At 33.9% G+C, this 21,137-nt stretch overlaps 1 protein-coding gene across 1 annotated transcript in view; it reads left to right on the top strand.

Annotated features, from left to right (window-relative positions):
• The window catches only part of RFX6 (regulatory factor X6), a 707,859-nt gene that overhangs the window by 679,485 nt on the left and 7,237 nt on the right, over positions 1-21,137 (top strand). The window lies entirely within an intron of this gene.

The following is a 21,137-nucleotide window of genomic DNA, read 5'->3' on the forward strand; positions in this document are numbered from 1 at the left end:
ACACTGAGCACATTTCTACTACTTTCAATAATCATATTTTCACTTCTGATTGTATTAGAATATTTCAATCAGTATACACACATTGTATATTGGCATTTGATTTGAAGTAATATTGGTTAGAATATTGATTAGAATAATTGTACCTTCACATTCCCCTGTATGATGCTATGAAGTATAATCCATATCAAAGTGACTCATTAAGACTGGACAGTATTCACATTTTTCCTTATGATTCTAGACTTCATCACTTTGAATGAAACATTCTTTACAAATCTAGTCCCTTTCTCCTTTACATTCACAGTCTTTAAGTAATCACTTTAAAAAACTGTTTTTATTAGAGATAAAAGTATATTTCCCTTTTGAATGTAAGAAAATATAATCAGAATATTCATATTCAGAGACATCAGTAGATTGTTCAGTAATTCATTCAATGTTATGAATCTTTTCACATTCCCCCTTATATAGATGTTCATACATTTTACCAAAATCTGTTATTTCTTTTTGCAAATTAACTACATTTTGATTACTATCCCTCTTGGTCAAAGGTAGTGTTTGAAATATTTGTAACTTGACATTCCTTCTGGTTGACATTAATTTTAGAATACAAGCTTTAAGGAGAAAAAGTAATAATGCTATCATGGGTTATAACAAGAGCTGTAAGCATGAACAACTTTAAAATTCTTCACCCCCAGTCTGAAAACAAACCTGTTATTCATACCCATTTTGAACTGTCAGCATCTTCAGCATGTGCATAATTTGCTACCTTTTGAATCATTTCTAAATGATTAGAAATTTGAGCAGAATTATTTAGGATATATACACAGCATTCCAAATGTTTCAAAGTGCACATTCTACCCTTAGAAGCCAGAGTGAGATCAAGTGCCATCCAATTCTGTAATACTACAGTACACATAGCAGTTAACTCTTGAGTCAATAAATCTATACTAGAAAATGTTGCATTACTCAATATTTCTAATAGCTTTGATAACTTTCTAATTTCCCTTAAAGATTTTACTGTTCCACATGCAGGGAAGGTACCTGCAGCAGTAAGGATTCCATTTCACATGTCTATGAGTGTCAGGTCTTTAAATGCTGTATGATTTATAGTACCATGCTTACCCCATGGCGCAGATGTCTTGCCCAGTGCGTTAAGGAGGTCTCTACTGCAAAGAACATTGCAATTTTTTCCTTTTGGTAAAGTTTTTAAGTGCCTAATAGCTGGAATTATTCAGTCAATATAACAACATCCAGACCAGTTCATAGGCGACCAAGGATATGCTTTATCTTTGATATATAATAATGTTCATTTAATAATGTTGCTGTTTTTCTTTAAATCTTTTCATCAATATTCCAGGTTATATTACACTTTGCTCAACTAAAAGTGTTTTATTACTACAATAACAAGCAGTTCCTTCAATCACTGTTGCTAGTTTGAGTGGGATAGGAGTGAATGATATAGGAGCATGTCTATTATTTTTATTGCCAGACAACAAAATAGTGGAAAAAATTGTACTGTTCTCAGTTACTGGGAATGGGAACAAGTGGAATGCCCACATCAAAAACTGTACGAATATGTACACATACCCAGCAATCAGTGATATTTAAAGTTTGGGCATATAAATGTAAAGTTGCAACAAAAGTATTAAATTGAGGATGCCAATCAGGTATATTTGCTTCAGTATCTTTTAATTGCTTTCTGCCAGTTTTGATTAATCACTTTTGTTTGTGAGGAATTGATTCAGTACTTACAGTTCTGATGCTAACTGAGGATGATGCACTTATGTTTCTGGTAGTCATCATTAACTGGAACAAAACAGCAACAAGTAAAATAATTCTGATAATAATAGTTGAATTCCCAGCTATGTTTTGCAAAATGGTTTGGAAAAATTGGAGGCATGGTTATCGGATGAAAGGCCTACCATGTTGTTGCTGTGGATTTTCAAAAAGTCTTCATCCAGATTGTCTTCCAAAACTTTGAGTTGCAAATAATTTGGAAAAAGAATGCTGGTTTGATAAAGCAATATCCAAATCCGCATCAAGTGGAATCACTTTGCTGGGTTGTAGTACAATCGAAATCTGCAAGAACAGATTCAGTTGATATAGAGGTGTTAGATCATCTTGTTATTTCTTGCAGTTTTATTGAAAGAAATTGTGTCATTTATCTGTTTTCTGTGCCTCAGTGGGTGACAACAGGAAATGATGAGCTCTTTCTAGTTCCACACAAGTCATCATTTCCGGATGGCAAATGTTTTCTTGTCTGTTGCCTAGTTCAATTAGCAACTGCTTGCATGGGTTCACATGGTCTGACTTCAGTGATGTTTTGCTCATGCTTGTCACAGGATTGTATCCATCTTGCCTGAGATACATGGATCCAGGTAGAAAGTCCCTTGGATCTAATAGCGGTACCATTGGACAAGAGAACATGGTATGGTCCCTTCCTCCTAAGCCACAGGGCATTCTTCCTGCTATGGAATTTGATATACAACTGATCTCTTGGGCACAGGGGTGCTCACTTGATAGTTTGTCTTGTTTCACCTCCTGAACAAGCCGATAATTTCTCTGTAATTTCTCTGTAAATAGGAACATAAAGACTTACAGTAAGGTAACATATTCTCATCAATGTTTTGTAATTCTAAATTCTTAGGGAGAGATGTTGCTGGCATTCTCATAGGTCTACCCATAAGTATTTCATGTGGGGATAGATTTCTAGAAGTACTAACTGTGCTTGTAATGCAGAAGAGCACTAATGGTGGTAAAGCATCAGGCCACTTCAATCCTGGTCTTGGTTAGTCTTGTTTTTAAAGTCTTGCAATATTATATTCTAAACACACTACACAAGTATTTACGTAATGCTGAACAGATTCTGGGAGATGAGGTGCATACCAATCATTGGATATTTGTTTTATCAAGGCATTCTTACCTAAATGACATAGAAGGTGATAGGATTAAATTAAGGAAATTAAAAAATTTAAAGGGGCTACCCGACCTTCCCGGTGGTACCACAATGAATTTGGAGAGCGAGCGCAGTCATCATTTTCCACCTTCTTCTCTCAGAATTTTCAGCTTGTTTTTTTCAATAAAAAAAGGTTCTGTAAAGATAAATCAGCATTATTCAATTCCTGCATAAATAAAGCCTGGACAGGATATGATAATGTAGTGTATTTTGCCACTTTAGCTGCAAGAACGTTACCATCAGTAACAGTCAAGCTATCAGTTCTAGGTACAGCACATTTAAAAGGTTCTGTAAAGATAAATCAGCATTATTCAATTCCTGCATAAATAAAGCCTGGACAGGATATGATAATGTAGTGTATTTTGCCACTTTAGCTGCAAGAACGTTACCATCAGTAACAGTCAAGCTATCAGTTCTAGGTACAGCACATTTTACTACAGCTTTTTCCTTTAGTAATAACAATGCTTCTATAATGTTATTTACAAATTGTGCATTTTTAATTTTTGTTCCAGATGAAGTTAAATAACCGCTCTCACTGTAAAGGGTACCAAATTAATGTATGATAATGTGTGCATAACAAGAGTCAGTATAGATATTTATTGATTTATCCTTAGCTAATTTGCATGCTTCAGTTAATGCTACTAATTTTGCTAACTGCACTGAAGCTCCTCCATTCAGTTGTCCAGTTAATAAAACTTTATGTTGAGTGAGGACAGAAAGTGCTGCTACCAGTTCACTCTTTTCTCTTCCTATACAGGAGCCATCTGCAAATAAGATAATTTCTGGATTTTCCAAAGAACTGTCTTTCAAGTCTAATCTAGGAGAAAGAACAAAATGATCAACAAAAACACAGTTGTGTGGTTCTCCATTGCTGGCTGTAGGAATTAAAAATGCAGGGCTAAGTGTTGGACATCTCACTTTTAATGATGGATAGTTTAATAACAACAACTCATACTTTGTCAGTCTGGATGATGACAAATACTGTGTTCTTGTTCTCAATAATAAGGCTTCTACTGCTTGTGGAACTGCTGACTTCAAGAGTCTGTGCATAAACTTACAGTTCTGATGGTTGTAGATGACGATGATGTAAAACAAGCTGAATCAAAGTGACAGTCACAATTACTGGTCCATACAAAAAGCAATCAAGTTGGGGCTGGTCTTGGGTTTTGAAGAAAATTTCAAACAAGAAAGTTAAGTTGGCTGTTCATGCTCCCAAGTTAAAATTGATTGCTAAACTATGTATGGCCAAGTTTGGATAAGCATTATTTATTTTACTGTCCAAAAGGCATGATGAAATGTTGATGCTAGGTTTTGAAACAAGGAAAAAAAACTCAGTCCATGTTGAAAAAGAATTGCTGGAATCAAGTTCACATCAGGAGGAAGTAGCAGGATCACATGATGTCACTTCCTGGTGTGATGGAAAAGGCTATACACATTTTTGATTTAATCTGAATGAATGGCACATCTGGATTTGGGTTGGATGGCAAAAGGCTCTCATCCGCTTCTGGTTTAGATGTAAAAAGGTCACTAGGTGCCAAAAAGTTACTGGTTGTCACTTCTCTGTGTAATGGTGTCACTGTTTTTTTTTTTTTGTCTAGTTTGATGTGATGAACTCTGCGGGTTCACATGGCATGACATCATGGAAGTTTTAGTTAAGCTTGTTACAGGGGAGAGTTTACAGTTTACATGGATCAGGTAGGGAGGTCCTCACTGTGGATGGCAATGGCAGTGGTGTCTAAAACCAAACAGGGGCCCTTTCATGTCAGATTAAACAAAATGTTTAAACATTATGTTACCTCAGTAAAGCAAAACACAAAGATTTGCAGTATGAGAAAGCAAAATTATTTACATTTTACAACTCTAAAGTCTGGGAAAGTGCAATGCGAATTTTGTGGGTTAACAACTTCTAGTGGCACTACTCTTTACTACTAGATAAAACTAAAGGTAATGCATCTTAACCATTAAGAACAGTTTTCTTTACTAATTTTTACTAAGTTGTTTTAAGGGTCTAATGGGGTCTCTCAGTCATTCCTAAAGCAGTTAAAGCATATAGATTAGAATAACTATATCTTCACATGTGGAAGCAGTTTAGAAGTGGCATCTGAACAAAGATTGTTAATAGCCCCATTTGTATGGTCTACAAATGTTTTCTCACCTTGGTGCACGTCTGTTTTAATATTCCCTTGGTCTTCTAGCTTGTTTTGCTTGAGTGGAGGTGCTGGTGGAAAATTAAGTTATATAAATGCATGTATCATGTTACATTCTGTTTTACAAACATATATGCTGGATATACTGCAAAGTCAGGGTCTAGTTCTAAAGAAGACCAAGTAATCTGAATGTAAAATAGTTTAACACTGGTGATAAGAATTATGTAAATGGAAGTTAATATACTATATAAACAGTAAGAGTACAAGTCTCTAGCCTTCAGGAGCTCCTATTGGTTGTGTATTTAAATAGAGATTATCTTGTGAATTTTGACTTTAAAACATTCTTTTTGCATAATATGTTGCCTTGTAATAGATTGTCATGAAGATATCAGGTAAGTGGGGGGCGTAGCCAAGGATGAACACAGGATAGCAGCAGATTTCTTCAGCTCCACCAATTTCATTACACTGACAGGAATTAATTACTTAAAAAATTAATTTTTGAAGTAATTTTCTTTCTAAATATGTTTGTTTTATATAGTTCTTGAACTATATCTAAAAAAGAAAGGAAATCTTAACAATATTCCTGTCAGAAATCACTTTGGAAATTTTCCTGTCAGTTTATCAGTCTGAAATGAGTTCCAGTAAGACAAATTCTCAAGACTCCAGCATCAAGAAAGAACTTCTGTCTCTGATAATTATAATCCAGCAACTTACTGCTAAGATGGATAAAATGGATACTAAAATAGACACCTTCATAAAAAAACTACAAAACAAATAGACTTGTTACATATAGACCTGCAACAACAGAAGATCCAGATGACAGGCATAGAAGAAGCTGTGAATGACATGGAAAATAGAATACAAGAAGAGGAAATCAACATTGAGTTTCTGCTGAAACAAAATACACATTTACAAACAAAGCTGGATGACCTGGAAAATAGATCTAGGCGCAATAACATTAGGATTTTTGGACTGCCAGAAAATATTGAAGGTAACAATATTACTTCTTTTTTAACAACATGGCTCCCTAAAACTTTAGACTTACCAGAAGCATTCTCTTTTGGTATCGAAGAGCACATAGATCTATAGCTAATACTAACTCTAACAAAAAATATCCTAGATCAGTTATAGTTAGATTTCTATCATCTTTTGATAAAGAGATGGTTCTTAAATCTGCTTGGGCTAAAGCTCCTGTTGAGATTAATGAGACAACTGTGCATTTTGACAATGACTATTCTTCCATGGTAATAGCTAAAAGAAAAGTTTTTCTGCCACTAATAAGGGAGCTTAAAAAAGCACAGTTTAAAACATACCTTCTGTTTCCTGCCAAGCTTAAAATCTTCCTTCCTGATGGTCCTAAAATTTTCGATGACTTAGACTCTGCTTTACTGTTTATCAGAAAAAATAAGATTTTGGATAAAATAGAGGAAATGGAATGGGCTAGTCCTTCATTAAAGAGACTGGCAACTGAAACTTCGTGGAAGACTTCAGAGAAGAAGAAGAGACTAAAAAACAAATGATTTGTTCTATGTTTTTTTTTCTCTCATCATTTTATTTCATTATTATTTTTTTTAAATATAGTTCCTGCATTTCCAGAAAGCCACAAATATTTTGAAAAAGATTTAATCAAAGTTATTCTCTGTGTGCAAAGAAATGTTTTGTTTCATAACCAGTCAAAATATCTGAAGATTTAATGGCAAGCTGTGATTCAATTTGTTTTTCTTTCAGAAAAAGAGAAGTAAGGTCAGTAATTTGATACATTTTTTTCTTTATCTTTTTTTTTTTCTTCTCCTTTTCTTCTTTTCTTTGTTTAAACAATGACTTTCTATTTAGATTATGTAGTGGGTAAAGGGTGGGGGAGGGCAGGGAGAGAAGAGTAATGAAAACATGATTAATTGAATAATAACATATTTATTCCTTGTAAAAAGTTTATATGTTCTTCAAATGCTATTCCTAATTATACTTTCTTGATTATACTGCTTATGCTTGTTTGTAAATAATCTGTCATGCTTTAACTAATAATAATTAGAACTAAATAATAGTAAATAATATGTTTTATTTTTAACTATATTAATATAAACAGTAAGTAGTATTCAATTGTATATACTTCTTATAGCTTTCTCTTACATTTTTTTTTATTTCTGCCTTACACCTTTTTATTTTCTACTCTCTTTTTCTTTTCTTTATTAATATATAGAAATTCTTTTGATCATATAGACACAGTAAATAATAAGATTTGCATAAAAATTGAGTTGGGACAAAAATATTGAGTTTTATTACTTATTAATAATTTTGGGCGTAATTTCACTTACATAGAGGCTGTAATAACCTGTAAAATACATTGTGAAGGTTTTTTCATGTTTAGATGCATTTACACTGCTAAATGCATGTTTGTCACTAGTTTTTAATAAGTTTCCCGCCAAAATGTTAAGGGAGACAATCTGGGATGTGGGCTGTCTCATGCACAGTGTCCATGAGCTACTTCAAAAGCTTCATCTCTCAGAATTCTCACAGAGAAGCTGAAAGCAGTTAGTCTAACCTTTGACCTAGATATCACACTGACACATCACAGATTCAGGAAGAACACTCTACCAGGAAATAGAAATGATACAAATGTGACTATGTGAAGAAAAATGAACTCTTTAACATCTAAATGTGAGTTATTTTATATAATTACTTAAATATCTATGTTATAATTCATAAAATATGTCAGTTATAATGAGTTTAAATGATGCAGTTTCTTGTAGTAAGTAAATGTCTTATTTTAGAAGGCATAGAAAATGAAACATTTATTCAAGTGTTTTTGAAAATCTACTTAACAACAGCATAATAATCTGTGTTAAAAACTTATGTTCCAAACATATACATTACTATAACTCATTTACTTCATCTGATTGACAAGCATAAATAATTTTATAACTCTATTCTGGAAGAAATTGTCATGTGATATATTTTAAAGCAGTAGTATAGCATGGTTGTAAAATCTGGTTACTAAAATGTGTTTGCTGTGCATTATTTTGTATAAAGCAGACAGATTTATTGTAGGGACAGCAAGTAGGATAGTGCTCAGCAAGGACACAACTCAGTGAGATCATATATATATATATATATATATATATATATATATATATATAAATATATGTGTGTGTGTGTGTGTGTGTATGTGTGTATGTGTATGCATATGTGTATATATATATATATATATATATATATATATATATATGTGTATGAGTGTGTGTGTGTATGTATATATATATATGTGTATATATATGTGTGTGTGTATGTGTGTGTGTATGTATATATATATATATATGTGTGTGTGTGTGTGTGTGTGTATGTGTATATATATATATATATATATATATATGTGTGTGTGTGTGTGTGTGTATATATATATATATATATATGTGTGTGTGTGTGTGTGTGTGTGTGTGTATGTATATGTGTGTATATATATATATATATATATATATATATATATATATGTGTGTGTGATGGCTTTTTTTTTTTTTTTTTTTTTTACAATAATGCAAGTGTTTTTGAGAATCTGCATAACTATGCAGTATGATTTATAACAATTTCTATGAATACAGTATTTTATTCTATTGACAATAATGAGTTTGAGTAAATGCTCATATACAAGCAATTCAATGTTTTTTTTGGAAGCTGTTAATTGCATTTACATGACAGAAAATAGATGCATCTTAATATATGTAATGTCTGAATCATATTAGCCAAAGTTTTTGATTTAAATGAATGTTAGAACTTATTTTTCTCTCCTCTTGATTTCTAACATCAAGATTATTTGAATGCTATTTGAATACAAGTGGTTTATATTACATAGATGTATATAGAAGTATGAACAGTTTTTTTTAAAAAAAAAGTTTATTTTAGTGTATATGATGCTGTTTTACCAAATGTGTAGTCTTGTCTTGCTAGATAATTGAATTGAAAACTGTTAACCTCAGTTAAATATAACTAGTATTAAATTGATAAGGTGGTAGCTGAGGTACTGCTGCTTAGGGTAGGGGGTTAACTTGAATGGTAAATACTACTCTAAGTTGGAGTTTATAACTCCAGGCTGGATGCAAGGTTTAATCCTTACATTATTTTCACTTGTTCATTGTTATTTGTATATAGTTTTGACATCCACAATATATTTTGTACACTCATTGTCACTACAAACAAAATTGAATTCTATACAAAATCCCATAAGAGATTCAATAAATACAGCTATATTTAAAGGTACACCTAAAGGAGGAGATGTAACATTACTTATCTTGTTATTTGTTATTTTGATCATAAGATTCTTAAGTTTTAAAAATGCCAAATGACATCTTTAAAAGGAATTTCTTTAAACATTAATGGATTGAATAATCCGTGTAAAAGGGCAAGCCTAATAAGATACATTAATTTACATAAGGCCAACTTAGTCTTCCTGCAAGAAACTCATCTCTTGAAAAAAGATATTGATAAACTAGCCACAAACAAATGTACAGTATTGGTTAGTTCAGAGCACACTCAGAAAAAAAGAGGAGTGGCTATTTTATGGAATAAAAGTATGCCCATTCCTAAAACCATTAAGTCTTATCAGGATGACAAAGGAATGTTTTGTATGGTTACAATACAAATTAATGGGAAGACTTACACTTTAATTAATGTATATTGGATACCTGGAATTGGTATTAATACAGTGAAACATCATCTTGATAAGATCATATCATTCTCTATAGGAGATATTATTTTAGCTGGTGACTTTAATTGTATACTACATGAAAGTGATACTACCACTATAGGAAAAGAAGAATTACATCTAATGCAAAACATTTAAATGATTTTGCTAATTCTTATCATTTGAATGATATTAATAATCAGATAGATTCAAAATCATTACCATACACCTTTTTTCTAACAGATACAAAACTTATTCAAAAATAGATAGGGTCTTTATTTCTAACCAGATGGTAACAGATTTAATTAATTCCAAAATCATTTCATGTCCTATATCTGATCATAATTCAATTGTTTTTGAATTCATGATAAAAATACTCATAATGTTCAGATCAAAAGGATACCAGCATACTTAACTCAACTAAAAGACTATAAAGAATATATACTTTCAGAAGTAAAACATTTTTAGACATAAATAATACTTCTGAAGTCTCCATTGTCTATGTTTGGGATGCCTTAAAATCATATCTATATGGACAAAGTATCAGATGGTATAATAATAAAAGGAAATCTTGGGATAAGGAATTGTTAGATATTCAAAGTAAATTAGACTCTTATAAACATAATAATAAAGAAAATATTATGGACAAGAAAGTTATTGAAGAAATAAACAAACTAAATGAGAAATACAAAGAAATTTTAACTCATAAAGTTAAAATAACTTTAGAGAAATACAAGTTTTTGTCTTATTCAATAAGTCCCAAATACTTACATAGACTTAAAAATAAAACAAAAAGGTTGAATAAACAAAACCATATCAAAGAAATCTTTTCTCTAAGGAAAAAGAAGAATGTTTCTAGTATACCAGAAATACTAGATGAATTTAGAAATCACTTTCACAAAATTAACCATAATAACATTAACATGGAACCTAAAGATAAAATAAAGGAGTTTATAACCACAAACATGAATAAAAAGCTTAATAAATAACGGATTAAACTATTGGACAAGAGTATTTCATATACAGAAGTTATTACACAAATAAATAAGCTTAAATCAAACAAAGCACCGGGTAATGATGGTATTATACCAGAGATATATAAAATCCTTTCTAAAAGTACATATTCATTAATACATAAGGTTTTTATTTTGGCCCAAACTGAGTTAATAACCCCCCCCCCATCTTGACAATATACATTTATTTCGCCAATTTTAAAACCTAATAAAAATCCAACTAGATGTTCTTCATATCGGCCCATCTCATTACTTAATGTTGATTATAAAATGTTTATGAGTATTTTTGCTGATAGATTGAAGACAATCATTCCCGACATTATAGATATAGATCAGACAGGCTTCATTGTAAATAGAAATACTTTTGATAATATAAGAAGAACTTTAACATTAATTGATTTTGCAAATAGGAAAAAGAAAGATTTAACACTTATTAGTCTTGATATAAGTTTAGCATTTGATTCAGTAAGTTGGGACTATCTGTTTACCTTACTGAAATGCACAAACTTCTCAGATGCATTTGTAAATCTAATTGAGCATTTATACAAAGGAACGTTGGCTTATATTAAGGTAGGAACATATGTTTCACAAAAAATACCCATTCTTAGGTACAAAACAAGGATGTCCACTTTCTCCACTATTATTCACTTTAGTAATGGAGCCTTGGGCTAATTTGATCAGAAACAGTACTGACATAGAGGGTTTTGAAATAGATGAAAATACAACATCCAAAATTCAACTTTTTGCAGATGATGTTCTAATTACATCAGCAGGATCTAATTCTTCTATGCAGTCTCTATTTGATAAAATGATGAATTTTAAAAGTATTTCTGGTTTAATATTCAATGAAGAAAAAACTAAAATACTACCTATATATACACGAAAAAATATTCTCATTAGTGATTTTACTAAATACGTACCCAATTCAGGTCAGATAACTTATTTAGGTATAATACTATCTAAAGATATTAAATCTATTATATATAATAATTATAATACCTGTTTTCTTAATATACAAAATCTTTTTAATACCTGGAATAATATGTTTTTACTATGGAGGAGAGACTTACAATTATTAAAATGATAATATTCCCCAAGATTTTATACTTAATACAATCAATAATACTTCCACCTACAAAAATAATTATCAAGAAACTGAATACACTAATGTTAAATTTCCTATGGGCACCTAATAGACCTAGGATTGCATTAAAGAAACATACTAATAGCTGGTCTCAAGGCGGTATTTCTTTTCCAGACTTTAATTTATATACTATCTCTTCTATTGTAAAAGTTATTACTTTATTAATAGATCAGTCATATGTCGCAAAATGGAAAGATTATTGGGAGCTAATTAATATGCACTTCATGAAAATCTCCTTAACACATAAAAATATGATTGTAAATAACTCCATGTTATGGTTACTAAAGGAATTTTGTACTTCAGCTATTACACCTAAACATATGGTTTGTTACCCATTAAATATTATTATTATTAGCTATCGTAACTTTATATTCATGCACCCTAAGTATAGGGAATGGAATTTTATTGTATTCCCTATAATGTATACTCAGGGTATGCTTTTGTCATCTACTTCTGAAGGAACTCATTTAGCTATAGATAATGATCTAAAGTACTGGTAGTTGATATCTGATAATAAAGTTAAAAATCTAGATTTCTTAAAACAAGAATTTGATCTAAGAGAAACTTGCTGGTTAGAGGTTCAGACCTTTAGACAACATCTCATTAATAAAATAGATCTAATGTCTATAACAGTTAAAGAATCTATTCCAACACTGATTGATTACTTGATATTAAATTTGCAACATAAAGTTTCTGATAAAGGTAAACTTTCATACATACATAAAATTATCAGACAAGAAACTTTTTACAGTGTAGATTCATACTGGAATTATTTCACTTCTATTAATGGGGACCCACCAAATCAACAATATAAACAATATATATTGGAATCTGCTTATAGAACTATGTCTTCCATTGTCTGGAGACTTTATACATGGAATTTTTTACATAGATCTTTTTATACACCTTTGATGATGAATAAAATAAATAATAAAGATAATTTATGTAAGAGATGTAATGTAGAAATTAATGCTGACTGGGCTCATATGTTTTATGACTGTATAAAATTGAAAGAATACTGGAAGTCAATTAATGAATTTTTGCAGGCTCTTTTACAGATAATTTCATTATTTCTAAATCTCTTATATTATTCAACACACCTGTACCTCAAAGTGTTAAAAAGGTTAAGCTTCCCTTGTTATGGTCTATTCTAGCAGTGGCTAGGAAAATAATAACTAGAAATTGGATTTCAGATACACCTCCTTCGTTCAATGAATTTAAAAATGTTATGAATATAGTGTGCCATATGGAAATAAACACAATTAGGACAAGAACAACTAGAAAAACATCGTATTATATTGTATGGGATAATTTACAAAATTTGTTAAAAAAATTCTAATTTCAATAGCACGGTATTTTAGTTTAATTAATTGATCTGATTGTAGTGGATGTCTTTGTAAATACTTTAGTTGTTTTGTTGAATATTATAATAATACCTATTTTTAATTACTTGTATAAAATTGTTATGATATTTCTCTTATATGTTAAAACAATAAACCTGTTTTGAAAAAAAAAAAAGATATCAGGTAAGTAAAGTTGGATTTTGAGAAGTAACTGATTTAAAGTGTCAAGTACCCCATTTACATAAACAAAACTACACCTGTTAGTTTGGCTTTCCGGTAAGGGAAGGATTTAGTATAGTTATTAGTGGGTTGATTGAAAGGAGCAGAAGATTTAAAAAAATAAGCATAGAAGATATTTACATGCATAGACTTAGATCAAGAAATGCCAGGGTAAAGTTCTGAAAGTCTTACTCGACAGTCTAGGAAGGCAGAACATAGGGTCTTGATGTTGTGAATGTTACTTAATTCATTTGGTTACAGGACTACATTCCTACGAATAAAGACAGACAGGCTTAGCTATTACAGAAGTACATGGTAAGCATTCGTCACTTGAATGTTTTTTTTCCTCTTTCCCCACCAGCTAAGTGCTCTACTCATATTGTGCCCCAGCAAGAAAAGTTACCAAGAGCCACCACTGACTACAGCTGTGAGTATCACTGACTGTGGCTTTGATGTGGTAACTCAATGATCTCTCTGGTTTAGCAGTTTTGCTGGCAGTGGGTTTTCCAGCAAACAGTTACTTGTATTCTGTTAATTACCAATTTCTATCAGTATGGCTTTAGGGTACTTTATGTATATTTTTATTAATGGACAGTCTCAATAGTAGTTTTCTGTTGTAATTCTTGAACTATTTTTCTTTGAAATGACAGTTTATTTACTTGATGAACTTTCATAAAAAATGCACTTAAAATTGTAAGTGTTACATCATGTCACCAAAATATTGCAAAAGAAAGATCATTTACAGTACATTGGAACCAGTTCTTTTACAAATGCCATGCTTTACTTTTGCTTTTTTGGGACTGGAAGACAATGGGAAAGTGAAGTTTCCTTTTTCCTGAGTTTATGTGACCTCAGGGTTGGTATATGTAGACGTCAGAGGTTTGGGGCTTGCCTGACATCAGGAGACTGCAGGGAGTACCTGACCTCCACTCCACCAAAAATTATTAAGTTCTGCTACACTATTTACTCAATTTTGTAACACTGGAGTGACGTTTTTAAAAAAGTAGATGATTTGGCAACAGTAAATCATAGTAATTCCAAGTTTATAATTTGTTAGTTTTCTATACAGTTTGTATTTTTATTATTGTTATTATTATTATTATTATTATTATTATTATTATTATTATTATTATTATTATTATGTATGGCACACACACACACACACACACACACACACACACACACACACACACACACACACAGACACACACACACACACACACACACACACACACACACACACACACACACACACACACACACACACACACACACAATACCATAGCAGAACTGTCCATCCCTGATTTTGCTAAGCCATCTCCTTTGAAATAAAAATTAAACCCAGGACCCTGGACATCCCTGGAACTTTTAATCATTATTCTTACTTCCTACTATTAAGTTATACCGTAGCAAAATTCCAAGCCCCCTCAAATGCTGAGAATACTGCTGTCTATGCAAAACTGTTAACAGAATCCCTGTACAGTCATATAAAGAATCCCTGTATAGTCATATAAATAGATGCATAAAGATAGGTGTACCTACCCAGAATAAGCACAGGACACCATCAAAAAACAAGCCACCCTGGTAGAATTCCAACTTCAACAGATTGCACTAAAAGAAAGAATGTCATGGCCAAATGTAGGTAGGGCTATGGCCAGCAAGGTAGTAACTACCTCGTCAATCTAAGCAATCAACTTAGAGAACTAATCAAGTCCATCAAAGCCATGAAGAATTTGAAGTGAAAATAGCCTCCCAGGCAAAGGACAACAGCAAGGCTTTCTTCAGCCATTTCCATGAAGCCAACTGTACTGAGCTGTAGGGCAAAGCAGATCTACTAGCTGACAAATTTAGCTTCAATTTTAACTCCCTATCCAGTCCAGTCACCCTTCAGGAAATACCCTCAATCATAACTTTCCCAACTATTACTGGGGAACAGGTCCTCAATGCACTCTCTAAGACCAGGTGTACTGTATCAATGTGCTCCAGTAATATCCCAGACTGCCCCGTGAATAACTCAAATAGCTCATTAAAATCATTATTTAACCATAGCCTCCGTACAGGCTTACTGCCAAGCAAATGGAGGACTGGAACTGTTATCCCACTGCCAAAGGGAGGGCCATCAGCAGAACCTGTAAGCTACTGACCCATAAGTCTGATTAATGTTATATGCAAAACCATGAAAAGAATCATCATGGAAATGATAAACCATAACACAGGAAAGTTTCATACATTAGATCCAACCCAATGTAGTTTCATCAAGGGCAGGTCATGCTTACTCAACCTGTTGGGCTTTTTACTGGAAAAGTTCACCCAGACTCTGCGACAATATCCTGTGAGGGAAAGGTTAGTTTGTGTTTGCTTTCTTGTATTTTGGTTCATAGGTTCATAGGTGTGTACTAGGCTAATGGCCCTGGAGCCTTTACAAGCCTAGCCCATAGGATTACCCTGGCATCGTGCCACCTGATCTTAGTTTCCAGTGCCTCTGTCAAGTAGAGCCACTGGAGTGATCCCCGGAGTAAATTTTCTATTTCCCATCCACTCATCAAGATTTCTCTTGAAGAGGGCCAGTGAGGTGCTCTGTTTGACATGTATGGGAAGTCTATTCCATAGCATGGGCAGTCTCTGGGTTATGAACCTGTCCCTCCAGCACGTTCTGTTGAATTGTGGTAATGAGATTTGAGGTCTCTGGAGCATGTGGTGCAGAGGGATTGGGACTTCTTTAGATGGAGCATTTCTAACAGAGCTAGGTCAGACATGGCTTTTATAAGTCAAGCAGAAATGGCCTCTTAAGTAGGTGATATGAAACAGAGAATAGTTGGAGTTTTTTGAGTCTGCCCATATAGGACAGGTGTTTGTCCTTGAGAAACTTACCTTACTACCCACCATTTGAGCCAGCTCATTCAACCTCACTGAAGCTATGCACCTGGAAAACTGTTCTGCTGGTGGCCCTCATATCTGCCAGGAGGGTATCAGAATTACAAGCCTAGATGGCCACTTCTCCTTTCCTCATCTTTCATAAAAATAGGGTCTCCCTCAGGACTAACCCTTCCTTCATGCCTAAGGTGGTTAATGAGCTATCTTTAAATCAGACCATTAACCTTCCTGTCTTCTTTCCTCAACCTCAAAGCTCTTCTGAAAGGACCCTACATTCCTTGGATGTCCACAGACAACTTAGGTATTACCTAGACAAAACAAAACCTATTAGAAGGCCTAACCAGCTGTTTGTCTCCTTCCACCCAAGGGCTTTGGGGAAGGCAGTGTCAAAACAGACTATATCTTCATAGATCTCAAATGCTATCTCTGAATGTTACTCCCTTCATGGGAAAGCTCTATCTGAAGATGTGAAAGTTCACTCCACCAGAGCAGCTGCTTCTTCAGCGGCCTTCTTCAGGGTGTTGGACTATGCTTCTATCCTAAAAGTGGCTACCTGGTCTTCTGTCCATACCTTTAAGAAGCATTATAAACTAGATGTGGCTTCCAGAGCTAGAACTGGATTTGCTAGATCCATCCTTCATGGTCTTAGACCAGAGACCACATCCTTCCTCCCAGACTCATACCTAGAAGCTTTGGTACTCTCCCTACTGTTATGAATACTGCAACATGAGAATAGAAGGGGACATAGAATGGTTGTGTAAGAACTTACCATAACCTTAGATGTCCTTCTCTTCCATGTTGCAGTATTCAGTCCCACTCTCCTACCCCCTCTTTACTTATTTATTCACCTGATGGGACATATCCCTCCTTCTGTCTTACCTCAGCAGCATGAACATGCCTCCATGAGGCACTCCTCTAGCCTGGTCTCACATGCAGGTCTGAAAAGCTTTTTCCCTTTATCTTCTTGCTTATCAGGGATACTACTGTGTGCAGCAGTCCATTCTGAATGGGTACGTGCAGACATCACATTTATAGTCAATGTCAGTTTATGGCTCTGATATCAAACGTTGCATGTACCCCAGCTCCTAAGACTTTGGTATACTGGCCAGATGTCCGGTGCTTCAGGCAGCAACCTCCCTACTGTTATGAATACTGCAGCATGGAAGAGAATGGCATCTAAAGTTCTGGTAAGTTCTTACATAACTATTCTTTCCCACAAAGTCAGCACCTGTTTTCCCTGTATAGCACGGATACAGGTGGGATCCCAGGGGTATATTTTCTGTTTCCCATCCAGTCATCCAGGTTCCTCTTAAAGAGGGCTAGATTCAATCCTGCACCCTTGAAACAGCACCATTAACCCACTATGCTAATTCAAAAGTTACAAGTACAATAATGGGATGTAGGAACCAGATATTTATATTATATTACAGCTTGTTCAAAGTCACACAGGCAGGTGGAAGTGAAAGGGTTCAAACCCTGAATTTTTTTACTACAGAAAGCAGTCTTAAGTACAAGGCAACTCCAAATCACTGAAAGTGTTAATGTTACAGTAAATATTGCATGGGCAGGTATTTATTGAGAGATAACTGAAATGACTGGTATTACTAAGAAAACAAGTTAACGTGACAAGGAATAAATGTGAGGCACAATTTTATATATATATGTATATATATATATATATATATATATATATATATATACTGTGCAAAACTGGAGATGGGTATGTGGCAGACTCATCTAATTCACTTAGATATTTAACAGAAAACCAAGTTTTGCATCAACATACATTTTGTGAACCACAACAACTTTGAAACACGAATGAGTAGCATTATGGCTGACTGAACCTCAGTGATTTTTACCCTTCAGCGATTTATCAGAAAATTAAGAAGTATGTGACTGTCTGGCAGTTAGTGCAGATGATTAGATGAGTTACTTCCTGTAGTCAAGGATGCAGGGTTTGATTCTTTCTACTTCAATTTTTTTTTTTACTGTGTGACTGTTCAAGTCACTTAACACATCAGTGCTTATGGTCTAAATATGATGGAAAAATAAATCAGTTTTACAGTCTGGCTAGAACTGACTTTCTGGAATGCAAAATAACTGATGTTCTGGAATACACACACACACACACACACACACACACACACACACACTTTCAGCTGCAACCAAATACTGTCATTGTCAGCATGCCCTGGTGCTTAATTGCTTCAGTGCTCTGTCTCCCAACTTACTCGTACAAGGGAGTGAAACAGTCAAGATTGTGAAGCTCTCAACTTCAGCTTGAATTCCATTCCATTCTGCTCTTCAGTCTGGTGGTTGAGTTTCAGCTGGAAACTAAAGATCAGCACTTTGATACTTAATTCTCCCTCTTTTACACTTGCTTGAATAAGTAGTTATTTTTCCAGTGATTCTTCCAATGCTCACTCAAAGCACTGCACTGCTCTACTGGGGTGCTTTCTAATTTCCTCCTCCTACTACTACTTCCTGTACTTTTTGCACTTTAAGACTACCTTGTACTTTCTGTGCTATTACATATACTGTTGGGGGGGGGGGGTGGAACCTGCAGCTATTTATGCCAGTCTGGGAAAAAAGAGAGAGGGACTTTTTAAATGTGTATTCTGTAGCTCATGCTATAGGTGCAAATGAGTTAAATTGTTTTGCTGGTTGTCCGTGCCTGAAGTTATGGGTATTGGGTTCATTTGCTCCTGTTGTAATCTACCACTGCTTGTATCTCTCATAGCAGGGCTTATGCATACTGGCTAAAAGTTTGCTGGGCCTGCAGTGCCTTTTTTTAGGCAAAGTATCCCTACTGAACATTCCAAAATGCAAACTCAAATCTGGACAACATCATGGTGGCACTACTCAGGGCTAGGTACATCTAAAAAAAAAAGATGCCAGAACTTGAGGCCCTCCTGTAATTCATATATGTGTAGTTCTGAGACTTGGTTTCATTGCAGTCTTTACCAGGATTTAGCACCAATCTTGCCTTTAGGCCCTTGGATAACCGAGAGGAATAATCTCTGATTGTCAGAAACACTGTCATCTCACTTCAAATTACCCACGAGTCTAAACTCATGCTCCTACATATCCAAATCATCTTTAACAAGACCAACTATTACTTAACTGCTAGCTGCATATCCCAGTTAATGTCTCCCAAACATCATGGAAATTCCTTTAACACTATTAAGGGGTTAAATATCAAACCCAATACATTGTTGCTGTGGGTCTTCAATTATCCCAGCATTGACTGGCATGCTTCCAACTCTAAAACTGAATTTGTTCACCATTTCCTAGACTTTGTTAAAAGCAATCCACTGGAGCATATTCTAAAACTAATCACTAATGGGTGTAATATCCCTGACTTGTTTCTTATCAGCCTAGCTCTTACCTGTACCTCACCACACATCTCCTCATTTAGTTACCTTCTCTGTCAGCTTAATAGAACCTCAAATGAAACCATCTTTATTGACTTCTTCAGGGCAAATATACTTCAACATGTAGAAGAAAGCAATCACCCATGAATGGACCCAGTTGAGAGGACTGCCATATTCACCGCATTTTTTAGCTTTTTTAACTTTATTACTTCCATACAGTATATTAAATTCACATACAATCTTAATGCATGTTGCATCATGTCTCATCAGTGTTTGATAGCTTCCTTTCCTATCGTATCCCGTTACATTTCTGAGCATAGTTAGAGATATGTCAGAGCCCCCAGCTCTTCTTTTTATTTGTTTTAGTCCTGCCTTGCTCTCTTTTTCTTCTTTTCTTTATTGATTCCAGTCCTCATTTGTTGTAGCCTCTTGTTCCTAATGTCTATTTATATCTTGCAGTGTAGGTGATGGGTTATTGGTAGTATTATCATCTTCCAGATTTTTTCTGCCTTCTTTCCCTTCACAAATCCATTTTGCTCCACTTGTATTATTTTTGGCAATACCTCATCCATTCTTCCTGTAATTATGTTTGCCAATGTCTTATGATTTATGTTATTCATCCTGTAATAGAGATCCATGGGATATATGCAAATCATACCACTCAATCACTTACAGCAAGAAATCTAGAGAGAGTCATACGTAATGGTGGGCAAAGGCCCAAAAATAGGGATACTTTTTAAATATTGCTCTTACAAACTTAGAAAGTTGATAGAATAACATGTTTTGCATTAGCATGAATTTTTCTGAAGGGTATGAAGTCTGAAACTCAAATGTCTGTCATTATTTTTCTGACTTCACTCATTAATGACGTGCCAGTGATTTGCCAGAAAACCACAAATTGAGGAGAAATGGACCAAAATATGAGGCAACAATCTTGACATTATGTGAAAATCTGTACAGTTGAGAGGTATGAAAAATTGCCCTTTGAGGACATACCAGTATTTCATCTACATGGCTTCTGAATGCCTGTAACCTTTTACTATTTAGATCTTTGAAGTATAACTAAACAATCTACTTGTGCTTTACTGATAAGGTCAGTAAAAGACTGAGACATGCATATATTCCATGGGCCTTCACCACAGCACATTTATGATATTAAACAGTGAAGACTCTAGCTTGGCTATGTCATTGTTGCAGTTTTTACTGAGTGTTTTTCTGTGTGACCTTTTTTATCTTTTGATTTGGCTTTTTTCTTGGGGTTAACAGCATAATCCTTAAAGATAAGAATTGCTTGGAAATGGAGACAATTTATCTAGATCTGCAGCTGTCTCAAAATATATGATGTTATGTTGTCCTATCTCACCTTCATTCTTACTTGGATGGGTTTGAATATACCAG

The sequence above is a fragment of the Protopterus annectens genome, chromosome 1.part1 (genome assembly GCF_019279795.1).
Source record: "Protopterus annectens isolate FY-2018-M chromosome 1.part1, PAN1.0, whole genome shotgun sequence".
NCBI classification, from domain to species: Eukaryota; Metazoa; Chordata; order Ceratodontiformes; family Protopteridae; genus Protopterus; species Protopterus annectens.